This window comes from Neovison vison, chromosome 4, assembly GCF_020171115.1.
Source record: "Neovison vison isolate M4711 chromosome 4, ASM_NN_V1, whole genome shotgun sequence".
In the NCBI taxonomy this organism is placed as follows: domain Eukaryota; kingdom Metazoa; phylum Chordata; class Mammalia; order Carnivora; family Mustelidae; genus Neogale; species Neogale vison.
Window position 1 is genome coordinate 128,925,619 of NC_058094.1, and position 17,480 is coordinate 128,943,098.

The 17,480-nt window shown below is 42.9% G+C and overlaps 1 protein-coding gene across 1 annotated transcript in view; it reads left to right on the forward strand.

The window, feature by feature from the left end:
• Positions 1-17,480, forward strand: part of VOPP1 (VOPP1 WW domain binding protein) — a 112,771-nt gene that overhangs the window by 82,891 nt on the left and 12,400 nt on the right. The gene's annotated exons all lie outside the window — the stretch shown is intronic.

The window sequence follows — 17,480 nt, forward strand, 5'->3', positions numbered from 1 at the left end:
GGTAAAGGGTGCGCTCGGCATTGCCCGTTAGACTTCCTGTCTTTTGGCCACTGTGTGTGAGGCCAGGCGGCGAGCATCTCCGGTGCATACCGCGAGTGGACAGAACTCTAGGAGCAGTTCCTGCCATGGTTTTTACGTCTAGAGATGCACTGTACATTGTGGGGCTTATAGTTAACAGCCCTGGTAACCTAAAATGTTGTGGGGAGGATAGATCTTACCTTCACTGTTCTTACCCTCATAATCATAAATTGGGAGGTAATGCATAGATTTGACTTATATTGCAGTGATGACTCCACAATGTATGTTTATCTCCAGACTCACCAGGTTGTAGACGTTAACAGTGGTTTAGCTTTTTGTATATCAGGCATGACTTTAAAAAGTTGTCTAAAAACAAAAAGAATTAGGGGGATTTAGTGTAAAAAGCTTTCTCTCTGTTGTTCTCACGATGCAAAGGGAGTGAGAATGGACATCTGTTGATTCGTTTTTTTACACCAGATACTCACCAGCTTTTTTTTTTTTTAAAGAATTGTCTTTATTATTTTTTTTAAATGTTACTGAAAGATCTGAATATGGATTTCCCGTAACAGTTCAGAAGTTGCTGTACATTAAATTTTTAGTTGGGGTAGCATGACTTTTCACGTGCAGGTGGATTTTTAATCTTTCCTATTTGGGAATATTTGAATAGCTTCAAATTTACTCTCTAGCATAGGGTGAGGTGCAAATTTTCAGAGAAATTTAGGGAGGGTGCAAAATTAGATTTCATCTGGATTAATCTGAGTCAGTCCTTTGAGTTTTGTTTTTTCTTTTTTAAGAAAGAAACAGTAGATCAGAGAAATGGGTCAAAGACTTACAAATTTCCTCTGTTTCCCCCTCCCCCATTAGCACTATGTCAATTCATAGTACAGGGAAAAGCAGTCCATGTCCCACATGGCCACAGATGCAAGACGCCACGGTCAGGGTGAATGCTGAGAGCAGGAGGAGTTCCAGCTACCGGCCACATAAGACCCCTTGAATGTCTGTGGTGTCTTGGCATTTCCAAATGAGGATGCTGTGTGTCCCCCATGTACCATCTTTCCTCATTCTGCCTCTTTCCTGCATCTCAGTGCAACCTGGCTGGTCCTCAGCCCCCTTATCAACCACACCCAATAAACAGGTATCAGACCCTCCCCGGTCTATCTCAGACTCTTACCCCTGAGCAATGGCTGCTGAAAGTTTCGCAGTCACTGGTGTCTTCCAGCTCTTTGTCTACCGCAGTGCCACTGGAAAGGTCTTTATAAAAAAATTAAAAAGCACACAGGTCATGTTATTCTTGTGCTTTAAGGTTCTCCACCAGCTCACTTTGTTCCCCGCAAGTCTGCACTCCTTAGCCAAGGACTCAGAAACCTTTACAGCCTCGTGCTTCCACCCATGGCCTTACTTCTGCTCAGTGGCCTGTGTGAACCACCTGCGCTCTCTGTCTGCCTGGAAAATGCCCCCTTGGTGAACTTGTCCCAGACCATCTCACTTCATTGCCCTTCTCTCCTGGGTGCTTTGTCAGGTGCTTTAACAGCACTGATTGGGGTGAGTTTTAATCCCTTTTATCTACTTTGGACCCCCCCACAAGCCCTGCATCAGTAGGATTTACATCTCAGGCACCAGGCTGACTTCTTTCTGCCAGCTGAGGGAACCAGCCAGCCTGGGATGGGGGTTTACTGTGGCCACACTCGGAGCCAGGAGCCCTGACCGGCTTGAACTGCTCACTCAGCCTGAGTGTGCCGCAGCAGGTTCGCGGGACACGGCGCAGTCTGAGTTCCAGCCCTCACTCACCCACAGGTGCATTGCGTAGTTTGCATAGCTGGGAGTGAAAGCCTGTGCGATTGTACAGATGACTGTAGAGTCACCACCCATGGTGAGGGCTGTGGAGGAGAACTTCAGGATGCAGGGAGAAGCCGTTTATGTGGGAGGCTGCTGCCACACCGGAAGATGGGAATGCCTGTTTAAGTGGGGGTGAGCAGGGAAGGAGTGAGGGTCCAGGACGTGGGCAGAGAGGCCCCTGGGGTCTTCCTTCCCCTCCAGCCTTTAACACGCCCAGAGCTCCAAACACCTGTTGTCCGTCCCAGGACCATGACATCCACTGAGGACACTACTGAAGGCGGCGTAAACGTAGGAATCTGGGGCAGGAGAGTCCCCAGTAAAAAACTGTCCCTTTGTAGACGGCAAAGAAAGCCCAGAAACACCAGGGAGCGGCTGTTGGGGGGATGAAGCAGAGCCTCTCCAGCATCTCAGGGAGTGTGGTTGAGCCCATTCCCCTGTGGTCGGAGGCATTCAGAGTAGTGGGAGCCACTCTGTGCCCTCCAGGCCCCCTCCTGATGCATTTCTGTGGGAGCTGCGTGCCAGAGCCCCTCACACCTGCCCTCTCTGCCCAGCAGCGAGTCCTCGCCATCTTTCTTCCATTTGTTCACCTCATATGAGCCTGTAGCCCGATGCAGCCGTCAGTCCCAAAATACACCGTAGTATCACATGAGGGCAGGCTGGCTTTGTGCCGTGGGCGTGCGCAGTTTCCATAATTTCATGACCAGATCAAGGTCTGTGCCATTTGCTCACAGCGCTGAGCTTAGAAGCAGCGTAAGTGCTTTGATTTGATTCTTTAGAACTAGTCATAAAAAAAAAAATGGGGCCTGTTGGCTTTTTAGCAATTCCAGGTACATACCCATCTCACGCTGTCGGTGGGTTTCATCCCCTCCACGGCAGTTTCTTGAGATCCTGTAATGCTCGGGGCACCGTGCCCCTGGGGGTGTGTGGTGGGAGAGGAAGGCCGTGCAGAGCTCAGCTGTCTAGCAAGAGAAACGCAGTGCGCTAACATTACACAGTAGGCTCCCAGGATAAATGTTACACCCAGGAATAGACCGCTCCTTGCTCAGGAACACAGCATGTTCATGAAACATAAGACAGGGTTCATGGATCTGCTTGGGGGGTGGCTCCTGTTCTCTTTTGCTGGGCTGGGGGAGGGGAAATAGATTCTGGCGAGCTTTGCTTATTTGTGAGGAAGAAGAAGCAGAAGGTTTTAGAGAACCCATACTTGTGCACAGGATGGGGGGAGAGTTAAGGCCCATGTCCTGGTATGCGGAGCGGCACATAGTGGCGCTCCAGCTGGGACCAGCATCCCAGCACAGCGTGGCCGAGTGAGGAAAAGCAGATCTACGCATTGCAGAGATCACTCCTAACTGGGGCAAGGGGAAGGCTGTGACAGCATCGTGGTTTTAGGGGGCTCGTGGAGCAAGACCTGAGGGGAGAGGCTGACAAACCAGGTGTGTAGCTGAAGTTCGGAGGTGGGCTCCGACAGAAGCAGACGCTGAAGCCCAAGGCTTTAGCTCATTTGGGCCTCAAGCTAGGTCGGGGTTGTTGATGTTTGGGGATCAAAAAGAGGCAGCTGGATGGGGTTTAGGAGGCCTGAGGTCTATGAGATCACAGTGGGCCACTGTCTTTTTTGAGCCTAGGCACTTAAGCTGCAAAATGGAATCATATGAAGAAAAACAGTCCTTGTTTCAGTTTAGTCTTTAAATACAGAGGTAACCAAAATGTCATTGGAGAAAGTCAGAGCTCCCTAAATGTTATAGGCCCTCCCCCCGCAAAATCTTTCCACATCATGCTGCTGGCAGCATGTGGGTATGCCCTCCTGGGTAGAGAGGAAGGATAGACTTCCTTCTTTCATTCAGAAAGTGAGAGCTAACTGGCAGCAGCCGCTGTGTTCACACAGGAGCAGAGGTAGGACCAAGGTGTCCTCACTGCTGCCCTTGAAGAACTTGTAGAAAGAGGGGGTTGGGAGGAAGGTCAAAAGATAGAAACTTCCCATAAAAAGGTAAATAAGGTCTGGGGCCTATAGTTAATACTTTGTTGCATATTTGGAAGCTGCTAAGAGGGTAGATCTTAAAAGTTCTCATAAAGAAAAAAATACATAACTGTGTTACTGTAGTGGTCATTTTACAATATAAACATATATCAGATCATTGTGTTATATCTTAAACAATGCTCCGTGTAGATTACACCTCTATAAAACTGGAAGGAAAAAAAAAACCAAACTTTTAGAACAATGGGAAGAAAACCTAAAAACCTTGGCTAAAGCAAGGCCGTGGGCTTGGAGGAGAGCAGGGGTGGACTTCTGGAAGCCCTTAGTTGGCGGTCTCCACCGAACTTGGTGTGCGCAGGATGAATGTAGGGAAGGGGGCGCTAAGAGGCCCACCAAGGAGAGGAGGATTCAGTTATGGCCTCTCTTGTTCGTGGGGGGTCATGTGGTCAGCAGAGTTTATAGTGAAGATCAAGGCCACGTGCCTGTGGCAAGACAAGTGTACAGCTGTGTTCGGGGAGGAGGGCAGTGGGTGATGTGTTGTTTGTAGAGTGTGGATTCTGACTGTGTCATCGCACACACACACGGAGAGAGGTCAGAGAGGGTGAGCAGTAATGACGTCTGCGGTGTTGATGTGATTTGTTTTCTTTCAAAATGGCTTCCTTTAATGCTGATTGATGTGACTAACACTGATATAAAAAAAGAATAAAATAGAAGAAGATGGAGAATTCCATCCAGTGCTCCACTGGGAGATACACTGTCATTCCTTTCCGGCCGTGCAGTTGTGATGAGTCCGTTGATGGTTCTCTGGTAGTTCTGATGTCTGAATCTTATACTTGCAGAGACTCTAGTGGTCTGACAGACTGACACCAACTGCAGGGAAGTGGGAGTAGTGGGGGTATGTCTGATAGTTTAATCACCCTTCACATCAGAGCCGAAACGCGAACAGAGCTGCTTGAGTTCTGGGGACAGCCTGGTGTTTTGGAGCAGGTGGGGTAAGGATAATTCTACTTCAGGCTGATGGTGCTTCAGGTATGTGGAGACGGAGACCAGACAGCCTGTTGCCGTCTCTAACCCCTGTAGCTCTGAGGGTTACATTATGTGTTTTCTGAAGAAACTGGGTGAAGAGATGCTGGTGAGCAGCTGCCCTGGCGGGGAAAGCCTGTGCTTCCCTGGGAGTCTCCTCCCTGCCGCTCCGCTGTGCTGCTCTGGGGCACCCCTTTCAGGAGGAAATTATATCAGAACCCATGGTTTGGATGAAAGAAAGTAACTGGAAATAATTAAGTTATTTATTTAAAAGTCACAAATGCCAGTGTCCTAATATACTTCCATAGCTACCAGAATACTCCTTACCACTTCCTCCCTGATGGCAGAAGGTGCCTGGTTGACCAGATAATTCGGGCGAGGGAGGAGGTCTGGTTTCGAGGGCTGTTTCATCTACTGAAGCCCAAGAATTATAGCCTCACAGCAGGGAGTTCCTCCTTGCTAACCAGAAATATTTTTCCAGAAAGTGCCATGTGTCTGTCTGATTTTCAGCTTGTGTGTCTTCTCTTTCTGTCATTCTTATTCTGGTAATTCTTTCTAACTTTGATACCACCCTTTCCTTTTCTAGGACAGCTCAATTGCTATTTTGTATGATTTGCACTACTTAGTTCATATAAAATAGATGTATCTAGATGTCCTACCATATAAAAGTGGGAGTTATAATTTTTTTCCTTCCATTTGAAAATGCGAGGGTTTTTTCCCCACCTAAAAACATTTAATATCCTTAGCTACTAGAAATAGATAACATTTCACACAGAGTGCAATTCAAAAGGAAAGGCATCTTTTATAGCCTGCCCTGTTGGTAGGCAATTTATTGTTACTTTAATTACAACAGTGTTCCCGTCTATAATCTTTGATCATTGGGGACAGAAACTTCTAGCACATTTAAGTCTTCTGCTTATTATTCTCTGCTCTGCCAATGACAGAGAAAGAGTCGTGAGTTTGATCCCCTTTCCTGCCCAGTGCACATTCTTAAAAACCACTCATACTTGAGGGAAGATGACACAAGTCTGAAATGTGTTCCTTATGTGGTTCCTAAGGGCAAAGCTGGTCAGACAGACTGTTCCCACCCACTTCATTTGCATCGAAGGTCCTTAGGTTACCTTTCAAGTCTGTTGCTTCATCTGTCCAGACTGCCTCCCAAGCCTGTCATCATGAACTTTTCTCCCTAAATGTATTTGAAAGGGCTATTATTAGTCCTTTCAGAGAGGAAGTAAGGACAGACTTGGGCTCCTTGTTGCAGAGAGGTCCCCAAATGCTGTCTCGTACACACACAGTCTCCTTCTGTCACTTGTCAGCATGTTTTAAGCACACGCACTGTGCATTAAGTGCTTGCTTAACCTCAGTGCATACAGTGGAGATTAAACAGATGGCCCCTGGCTCTGGGCTCTTCAGGAAGGACAGCGAAGCAAAGTGGCAGCAGTAGTAACCCCTGACTGCTGATCTAATAGAAAAATATAGAGGCTGTAGATCCTGAAGTTAAAAATTAAAAAATTTGAAATTTTTATTCTCTTATCCTATATATGTGGGTTGCATGTGGAACTTCAGCAAAAACACAACATGCATTTTCTACTTGATCTGCCTTTTACCTTTTCAGTGTCCTCTAATATATTTCATCCTTTTTAGAAGACTTTTAATGTCTTGGGGAGATAATTTAAAGTGTTTTCTGTCTGCTGTTTGTTGTGTATTAATATTTAATACTTATGAAATACAAATCAAAACCACGATGCACCTCACACCTGTCACAGTGGCTAAAATTAACTCAGGAAACAACAGATGTTGGCAAGGATGTGGAGGAAGGGGAATTCTCCTACACTGTTGGTGGGAGTGCAAACTCATGTAGCCAGTCTGGAAAACAGAATGGAGGTTCCTAAAAAGTTATAAATAGAGCTACCCTATAACCCAACAATTTCACTACTGGGTATTTACCCAAAAGATACAGAAATACTTATTTGAAAGGGCACATGCACCCCAATGTTTATAGCAGCATTATCAACAATAGGCAAACTATGAAGAGAGGCCAGATGTCCATCAGCTGATGAATGGATGAAAAAGATGTGGTATAAATAGACAGCGGAATATTACTGAACCGTCAAAGGAATACCGTCTTGCCATTTGCAAGATGGATGAAGCTAGAGTGTATTACGGTAAGTGAAAGAAGTCAGAGAAAGACAAATACCATATGATTTCACTCAGTTGTAGAATTTAAGAAACAAAATAGATGTATATATGCAAAGGGGAAAAAAAAGAGAGAGAGGGAAGCAAACCATAAAAGACTTGCGCTGACTGGAGGGAGGGGGTGGGGGATGGGCTACATGGTGATAGGTACTTAGGAAGGTATTTGTTGTAATGGGCACTGAGAGTTATACGTAAGTGATGAATCACTGATTTCTACTCCTGAAACCAATGTTACACTACATGTTAACTAACTAGAATTTAAATCAAAATTTGAAGGAAAAGATACTTTAACCCTTACGTTTCTGTGAAGGAAAACTGTCTAGTAGAAAACTAGGTTGGCTGCTCCTTTGAGACCCATGAAGGTAATTATTGTTACTGAAAACAAGGTGAGCTTAGCAGTGGGTATGTAACCAACCAGGAATATTTTATTAGTTCCTTTTGGTTTATCATAGGCACACGACAGAAAAATCATAGAAAGTCACAAGTCACAGTATCCTACTGGTCATCGGGTTCAAGCCCACCTTCCCACCCATGTATTCTGCTCCATACCCCCAAATTGGCCTCCTCTCTGTCACCAGAGCTTCAATGAAAGAAAGCCAGCTCTGACATTACCTTTGTCATCTTTGGGCACCTCTGCCCAAGGCATTTTTCTTCATGAGGCTTCTACAAACTGGAGAAGCACATGATGGGCTGGAAAGAGGAAAGAACATGTTTGTCCACAGCTTCAGTTAAAGACTGGCAGAGGGCTGGAAGGAAGTCCGTAATGCTAATTTTCCACAAAAGAAACTCCAATATCCAGTTTGACAGTGTATTACACATCTTTTTAGTATCTGCTCTTGTAATTAAAAGTAACATGTTGGGGCACCTGGGTGGCTCAATCAATCAAACGTCCGACTCTTGATTTTGGCTCAGGTCATGATCTTGGGGTTGTGAGGTCATGCCCCATGTTGGGCTCTGCTCTGGGTGTGGAGCCTGCTTAAGATTCTCTCTCTCCATCTCCCTTTGCCTCTCCCCCCTAAAAAAAGTAACATGTCTGCATTCTAAATCAGCATCAAAAATAGTAATAAACATTTTTTAAGGCAAGAAAGCAGACTAGGTGAGAAACATTGAGGAAACATAAAAGCAAAATAAGACAGTCGAAGACTACTTACAATATATATTATAGTGACTCTAAATGTGTTAAAATCTCATCAAGTTGTGTTAAAAATCCAATGATATACTGCTTTAGAGAGAGACTGCTGAAGGATGTAACAGAAAAGTAATAGGAGTGCATGAGTTCAGCAGAGAATGATCCAAGGTGATCTGATAGCTACTGGGAGAAGGTGCAGTGAGAATCACAGGTGGAGCTGGCTGTTGCCATCTCAGTAGGAGGCAGTGGTAGTCTGGGCCAGGGTGACAGCAGGGAGGTTGGTGGCAATGGGGCAGGTGTGTGGTCCATCTGGGCTCTGAGTTGGCAGGACTTGTAGAAGAGTTCCAGTGAACAGAGGGACCTAACCTCTTTACACTCAGGTTTCTCTTCTAAGAGAGGAGGGAGGTAATGTTATGAAGATGACACTTGTAAAGTGTCTGGTTCTTGCACTTCGAAATTTGAGTTGGAAACCATTAAGTGCATCCCTGGGAGCTTGTTAGAAGTGCAGACCCTCTTGCTACACCCCAGAGATGCTCTGTGGACAGCTGCATTTTTTTTTCAAATTATTTATTTATTTATTTTCAGAAAAACAGTATTCATTATTTTTTCACCACACCCAGTGCTCCATGCAAGCCGTGCCCTCTATAATACCCACCACCTGGTACCCCAACCTCCCACCCCCACGCCATTTCAAACCCCTCAGACTGTTTTTCAGAGTCCATAGTCTCTCATGGTTCACCTCCCCTTCCAATTTACCCAAATTCCCTACTCCTCTCTAACACCCCTTGTCCTCCATGCTATTTGTTATGCTCCACAAATAAGTGAAACCATATGATAATTGACTCTCTCTGCTTGACTTATTTCACTCAGCATAATCTCTTCCAGTCCCGTCCATATTGCTACAAAAGTTGGGTATTCATCCTTTCTGATGGAGGCATAATACTCCAGAGTGTATATGGACCACATCTTCCTTATCCATTCATCCGTTGAAGGACACCTTGGTTCTTTCCATAGTTTGGCGACTGTGGCCATTGCTGCTATAAACATTGGGGTACAGATGGCCCTTCTTTTCACGACATCTGTGTCTTTGGGGTAAATACCCAGGAGTGCAATTGCAGGGTCATAGGGAAGCTCTATTTTTAATTTCTTGAGGAATCTCCACACTGTTCTCCAAAGAGGCTGCACCAACTTGCATTCCCACCAACAGTGTAAGAGGGTTCCCCTTTCTCCACATCCTCTCCAACACATGTTGTTTCCCGTTTTGTTAATTTTGTCCATTCTAACTGGTGTAAGGTGATATCTCAATGTGGTTTTAATTTGAATCTCCCTGAGGGCTAATGATGATGAGCATTTTTTCATGTGTCTGATAGCCATTTGTATGTCTTGATTGGAGAAGTGTCTGTTCATATCTTCTGCCCATTTTTTGATGTGTTTGTCTGTTTCATGTGGGTTGAGTTTGAGGAGTTCATTATAGATCCTGGATATCAACCTTTTGTCTGTACTGTCATTTGCAAATATCTTCTCCCATTCCGTGGGTTGCCTCTTTGTTTTTTTTACTGTTTCCTTTGCTGTGCAGAAGCTTTTGATTTTGATGAAGTCCCAGAAGTTTATTTTTGCTTTTGTTTCCTTTGCCTTTGGAGACGTATCTTGAAAGAAGTTGCTGTGGCTGATATCAAAGAGATTTCTGCCTATGTTCTCCTCTAAGATTCTGATGGATTCCTGTCTCAAGTTGAGGTCTTTTATCCATTTTGAGTTGATCTTTGTGTATGGTGTAAGAGAATGGTCAAGTTTCATTCTTCTACATATAGCTGTCCAGTTTTCCCAGCACCATTTATTGAAGAGACTGTCTTTTTTCCACTGTATATTTTTTCCTGTTTTGTCAAAGATTAATTGACCATAGAGTTGAGGGTCCATATCTGGGCTCTCTACTCTGTTCCACTGGTCTATGTGTCTGTTTTTATGCCAGTACCATGCTTGGACAGCTGCATTTTAACAAGACCCCAGGTGATCTGGAACAGCACGCACACAGAGGAGACTAGATGTTTGATAAGAAGCAAAACAATGGGGAGTGGACAGTAGTAGTAATAACTAAATCTCCTATAAGCTAAGCAGTAAAGCCTATGTAAGAACCTTTGAGGGCCTCAGAACTGGAGTAGAATTCAGACCTTAATCTCTGTTGGGATGTGATCACTGCCACTCTTTTTTTTTTTTTTTTAAAGATTTTATTTATTTATTGGACAGAGAGAAATCACAAGTAGATGGAGAGGCAGGCAGAGAGAGAGGGAGGGAAGCAGGCTCCCTGCTGAGCAGAGAGCCCGATGCGGGACTCGATCCCAGGACCCTGAGATCATGACCTGAGCCGAAGGCAGCGGCTTAACCCACTGAGCCACCCAGGCGCCCTGCCACTCTTTTTCTGCCTTGTGCTCTAGGTTTGCTCCTTGGAATACCAGTGTATTCTCAGAACAATTCGTTTGGCTTCTGTTGTAAAAAAAAATCCATCAGTAGTGAGTAAAACTTGTCCTCACTCAACTTCTGATTTATTCAGCCAGGAAAGAAAAAGTGAAAACTTCTGGTGGAAGGGTTTTGTTTCCTACTTACTCGGCTCTACCTGGCTCACAAAGCTTGTGGCTGCCTTTTCTTGGGGGACATTGGGGCCCCAGTGTTCACTTGTGTCTCAGCTGTATTTCATCTCTATAAACCCTGGCAGGTCTGCATGAAAGTATTAGGTTCCTACTACAGATGTTCCTTTTAACTCTACCTCCACAGTCCTCCCAAAGAAGCAGTAGAAAAAGGCCCTTCTTTTTATGATGGGTAATAAATGCAGGCAGAAATATACAAAGTCATTTCTGCCCTGGTTCTCTTTTTTTCAGCTTATTAGTTTTACCAGCCTTTTATTTATCCTTCAAGAAATAACCCATGATTTCCTGAATATATACACATATTAAAAAAAAAAGTCTTTTTAATGCTGGTAAAAATAATGATCTATTGTGAAGATATGACTTGAATCATGTATTAAGTAAATTCAAGTGTATAAAATGAAAACTTAGAAATTAGAGGAAAGAATACTGTGAACTTTAGGAGTGCCCATGCACTACTCTGAATCTGACAGAAGTATAAAAATTACTGGCACATTTAAAAGAATTTATCTAAAGTTGTGCACTACCAAGAAAATCTAAATCAGTCTAAAAAGGCAAAAGTCAGATACCTCAGGGTCTGGGCTAAGGTGATCTCAGTTTCATTTCTAACTTCATGCCTCTCTAGCAGATCTTGGGAATGTGACTCCGTTTTCCTAAGCTCCAAGCTCCTGAGCTGTGAGGCTGAGATCCTAAGAGACTTTCTTAGGGTCATTGCATATGAGATGATGGTCCATACACAGTGTGGAGCCCCAGGCCCGAGGCAACACTCCATAATAAGTGGCAGTAATCGCTACTAGTGGTGGTTCTGAACTTGCAGTTTCAAGGAATCTGTAAATGAGCAAATAAATAATCTTCTCCCACTTGGAAATAAAAGAATCCTCCCTAAATCATCTGTTGAGCCAGTGAAGGATAGGAGTGAGGGAGGATCGTAAGGGTCTGGGACTTACCCCACCTCGCCCCGAGCCTGCCCACCCAGTCTTCCCAGCTGAGCAGATGGCAGCTCTGTTCTTCCAGCTGCTCCGGCCTAAAGCCGTCTTGACATTTTCTCCTACCCTCACCCCTATTGCTGCCCACCTCTGATACACCTTCTCACCGGAGCCTCCTAACTAGTCGTCTTGCTTCCCGCTTCCCACTTCCTGGCTTTGGTCTGTTTCCAACAAAGCAGACCCTAGAGCAAGGCCGGCACTCCCTAAGTGGAAGACTTAAAATTTCTTGAGGCCATACACCCTGCTCACAGTCAGAAGTCCTTACATTGGCCAGCAAGACCCCTGCCTGCCTTGTACATCTCCCCTTCCTGCTGCTCTCCTGCTCCCGCTCACCCTTCCCGCTGCGGTCCTCCCGGCTCATTCCACTCCCACTGCACACGGGCCTCCTGCTTTCCTCAGACCTTCCAGGCTGCTATGTTGGTGTCCTTTGCACTGTCATTCCTTTTGCCTGAAAGGCTCGTTCTCCATCTAAACCCTCCCTGCCATATACACATGGTGCGCTTCTCCATTACCTTGCCCCATACACCCCTGGTGGATTTCTTCATTTCTTTTTTTTTTTTTTTTAAGACTTTATTTATTTATTTGAGAGACAGAGATAGCGACAGAGAACACAAGCAAGGAGGAGGGGGAGGAGCAGGCTCCCCGCTGAGCAGGGAGCCAGACGCAGGGCTTGATCCAGGATCACAACCCCAGCTGAAGGCAGACGCTTAACCGGCTGAGCCACCCAGGTGCCCTGATTTCTTCATTTCTTTTATGTCTTTCACCTTCTCGTGAGACCCTCCCTGTGTACACAGTGGAAAATTGCATTCCCTTTCCTCCTCCCTCGTTTGCTTTTTTCTAACACCCCTGCTTTATTTTCATTTTTAACACTTAATATCAATTAATGTGCTATATTTGTTCTTTATCTTGCTTATTGTCCTCTTAGCTGTAAGCATCATAAAGACTGAGATTTCGTTTTTGCCGTTGCTGTGTTTTAAGTGCCAGGAATGGTGTGGCAAGTAGCAGGGATTCAGTATTTGTTGAAGACACAAGTGAATGTGGGAATCAGCATGAATGTTAATATAAAAAATGTAAGAAATTGACTTCTAGAGGTGTTCTCATAGCTTTATTCTTTGTTGAAAGTTTAAAATATGAAAGCAAATGACCTCTCCTTAAAAGAGGTTCCAAAACTAATAAACTCACAGAAAGCATAAGAAGCAAATAATAAAAATATAAATTAATTGCATAAAGCAGAATAGATTTGCAAATTTAAAAGTTAGTACAAAAGCAATAAAAGTAAATGTCATTGCAAGTCCTACCCTTGATGTATCTAATCAGTAAAACAGGGAAAAAATAAAATCAAAGGTACGAAGAAGATTACATATTATAAGGAAGTATTCATGAAATGGGAAGCTGGGCAAGATAGAAAAGTGTACATTATCAAAGATGCATCAGAACATTGAAAATTTCAGTGGACCAAGCAAGAGTTTGAAGAACTTTTCAAAGAATTAACTTCTAGAATGGCTCTAAATTCATATGGTATCTTCAGAACTTTTAAGAACCAGTGCATTTTAATAGTGTATAAATTACTACTAGGTATAAAAAATTATGGGAAAAAATATAGAAATCTACATAATTTGTTTTATGAAGCCGGTATAACTTGGAAACAACAGAATTAACTTATACTGAATTGTGTTTAATGAGCATAAATATGAAAGTCCTAGAACACTGAATTATACAGTCTGTCAAAGAAGTAAACCACTATAACCAAGCATTGATCTTCTGTAAGAGAGCAAGGATAGTCCAATGTTAGGCAAGCTATTAACATTCTAAGTTAGATCAAAAAGCAATGATTGGCAGAGAATTCTTGGAAAAAGTAGGATAGGAAACACCAGGAATTTCTCTCCTCACCTAGGCCAAAATTGCACTGACAGAAACTGTCCTGATGTAACTCACAAGAAGACCCTTGAACAATACATGTTTGAACTGTGCAGGGTTGTTTTGTTTTTGTTTTTGTTTTTGTTTTCAAATAATATAGTACAGTTCTGTAAATGTATTTTCTCTTCCTTACAATATTCTTAATAACATTTTCTGTAGCTTAGTTTATTGTAAGAGTACCATATGTAATACATATAACATGCAAAACATGTATTAATTAGCTATGTTATCAGTAAGGTTTCCAGTTGGCAGTTGGCTGTTACTAGTTAAGTTGCGAGAATCAAAAGTTATATGTGGATTTTAACTATATAGGTGACAAGTGCTTCTCACTGTGGTGTGGTTCAAGGGTGAATTTTTTTTAAAAGATTTTATTTATTTATTTGACAGAGATCAAAAGTAGGCAAAGAGAGAGGAGGAAGCAGGCTCCCTGCTTAGCAGAGAGCCTGATGCGAGGCTCAATCCCAGGACCCTGGGATCACGACCTGAGCCAAAGGCAGAGGCTTTAACCCACTTAGCCAGCCAGGCGCCCCTCAAGGGTCAATTTTTAAGTCTATTGAAATCTTATTACTTTCAGGGAATACTTGGAGGGCAAATTGCAGTTAATTTGGTCAATTTCAGCTATTAACACACTAGCAGCTACCCATCCTCAACTGAGGCCACTTGATAGGCAGCTGAGCACGTATTCCTTGAGGCACTTGTGCATAGCATGCAGAGTAGGGTGGGCAAAAGGACCCTGCCCTCCAAATACGGAGGCTCTGCACTCTGATAGCTATTTGTTACTACTGGTTAAAGAGGCAGGCAGCCACTGCTGCTTCGATTGCAGGCCCTTCCTCCTCTGGGAGAAGTGACCTCTGGGGAATTTAAATGGCCAGTGCCCTTCTCCCTGTCCCTTCATTTTCCACTTTTTCTCCTTTTAGAGCCAGACATTAAAGAATAGGATGTTCAAAAAACAAGTGCATATACAAAAAATTAGAACATGATTGCACATCCCAGGGAAAAGACTAGAAGTTTATATCTCAGGCTGATTCTCAGCACAGAGACAACCTACAACAATTAATTAAAAAAAAAAAAGTAGCAAGAAACAGCAAACTCTAGGGAAAGAGGAGAATGTGACTTCTAGAGTTACCACATTATTAGATTCAAATGTCCAGAGTTCAACAACAACAAAAAAAAATCACAAGTCATATAAAGAAGTAAGAAATATGGCCCATTCAGAGAAAAAATTAAATCAACGGACTGTTCATGAAAAAGACATAATGCCACATCTGCTAGACAGATACTCAGAGAACTACAGGAATATGTAGAGAAGATTTTAAAAAATGGCGTATTAACAAATGGAAATATCATTAAAGAGATAACCTAAAAAGATTCCAAAAGAAATCCTGGAACTAAAAAGTACAATAAGTGAAATGAAAAATTCACCACATGGATTCAAAGGCAGATCTGAAGAAGCAGAAGAAAGAATCAGCAAACTAAAGACAAGTTAAGAGAACTGATCAAGTCTGAGGAACACAAAGAAAAAAGACTGAAGGAAAGTGAACAGAGCCTAAGGGACAGCATCAGGCAGACCAACATTTGCATCGTGGAAGTGTCAGAAGGAGAAGAGGGAGGAAAGGGGCACAGAGAATATTTGAGGAAATAATGGTTGAAAACGTACAAAATTTGATGAAAGACATGAATATAAACATCCAAAAAGCTCAATTCCAACTAAGAGGAACTCAAAGAGCCACATTTTAGTTGATCTTTAAAAGCAAGAGACCAAGAGAGAATCTTGAAAACAGCAGGGATCCTCAGTAAGAACACAAGCAGATTTCTCTTCAGAAACTACTGGAGGCCAGAAAGACAGTGGGCTGGTATATTCAAAGTGCTAAAATGAAAAAATCTGTCAACCAAGAATACTATATCTATGCAAAATTTGCCTTCAAAAGTGAGGAAGAAACTGAGACATTCCCAGGTAAACAAATGGTGAAGAACTTTGCAACCAGTAGACTTGACACACCAGAAATGCTCAAGGGAGTCTGGCAAGATGAGATGAAAAGACACTAGACAGTAACTTGAAGTCATATGGAGAAACAAACATCTCAGTAAGGGAGATGCCTTGGCAATATAAAAAGTATTATTATAGGGACACCCGGGTGGCTCAGTTGGTTAAGCATCCAACTTCAGTTTAGGTCATGATTCAGGGTCCTGAGGTCGAGCTCCATGTTGGGCTCTGTGCTCAGTGGGGAGTCTGCTTGAGGATTCTCTTTCTCCTTTGCCCTTTGCCCTTTGCCCCTCCTCCTGCTTACACACGGGTACTCTTTCTTTCTCTTTCTTATATAAACAAATCTTTTGAAGAAAGTATTATTGTAGGGACACCTGGGTGGCTCAGTTGGTTAAGTGTCCCTTTGGCTCAGGTGTCATAATCTCAGGGTCCTGGGATTGAGTCCTGCATCAGGCTTCCTGTTCAATGAGGAGCCTGCTTCTCCCTCTTCCTCTGCCTGCTGCTCCTCCTGCTTGTGTGCTCTCTGTCAAAGAAATAAAATATTTTAAAAAAGAAAAAAATTCCCAACAAAGTAAAGCCCTGAACCTGGTGATTTCATTTCTCATACTTTCCCAAAAATTGGAGAGGAAGTGACTCATCATAAGTCATTCTATGAGGCCAACATCAATAACCCTGACAGCAAAGTCAGGCAATGACACTACAAGACAATTATAGGGGTCCATTGCCCTCAGTGAACATTGATGAAAAAATCCTCAACAAAATATTAGCAAACAGAATTCACGAGTATTTTTAAAGGATTATACACAATGACCAAATGGTATTTATTCCTGGATTGCAAAGATTTTTCAACAAATAAAAATCAGTCAGGGTAATTAACCACATCAACAGAATGAAGAAGAGAAACCACATGAGCATCTCAGTTGATACAGAAAAAGCATTTGATGAAATTCAGCACCCTTTTATGATACACACACACACACACACACACACACACACACTCACTTTCTCTCTCTCTCAGTGAGCTAGGAATAGGGGGTAACTACCTCATCAAAATAATAGAAAAAAGTCAGTGAAACCAAGAGCTGGTTCTTTGAAAATATAAAATTGGTAAACCCTTAGCCAGATTCATCAAGAAAAAAAGAGAAAGGACCCAAATAAATAAAATCAGAAACAAAAGAGAGATAAAGCCTGACATTACAGAAACACAAAAGATTATAAGGGAATACTACAAAAATCATATGCAACAAATTGGACAACCTGGAAGAAATGAATAAATTCCTAGAAACATATCATCTTTCAAAACTAAATCACAAAGAAATAGAAAATCTGAACAGACCAATTACTAGTAATGAATTTGAGTTGGTAATCAAAAAACTCCCAACAGACAAAAGTTCAGGACCAGATGGACTCACAGGTGAATTCTACCAAACATTTAAAGAAGAGTTAATACCTATTGTTCAAATATTCCAAAAAGTAGGAAACGTCGGAAAACTTCCAAATACATTCTACGGTCCAGCATTACCCTGATGCCAAAACCAGACAAAGATGAAAGAAAGTGAGGTAGAGGTGGGAGGGGAGGGAGAGGAAAGGAGAGGAGAGGAGAGGAAAAAGAAGAAAGGAAGGAAGGAAACTGCAGATGATAAGATCTTATATGTAGAAAATTCTAAAGATTTGACCAAAAAAAACACACCACATTTTAGATATAATAAATGAATTCAGCAATGTATCAGGAAACAAGTCAACACAAAAATCAGTTAAATTTCTAGGCATGAGCGGTGAACAG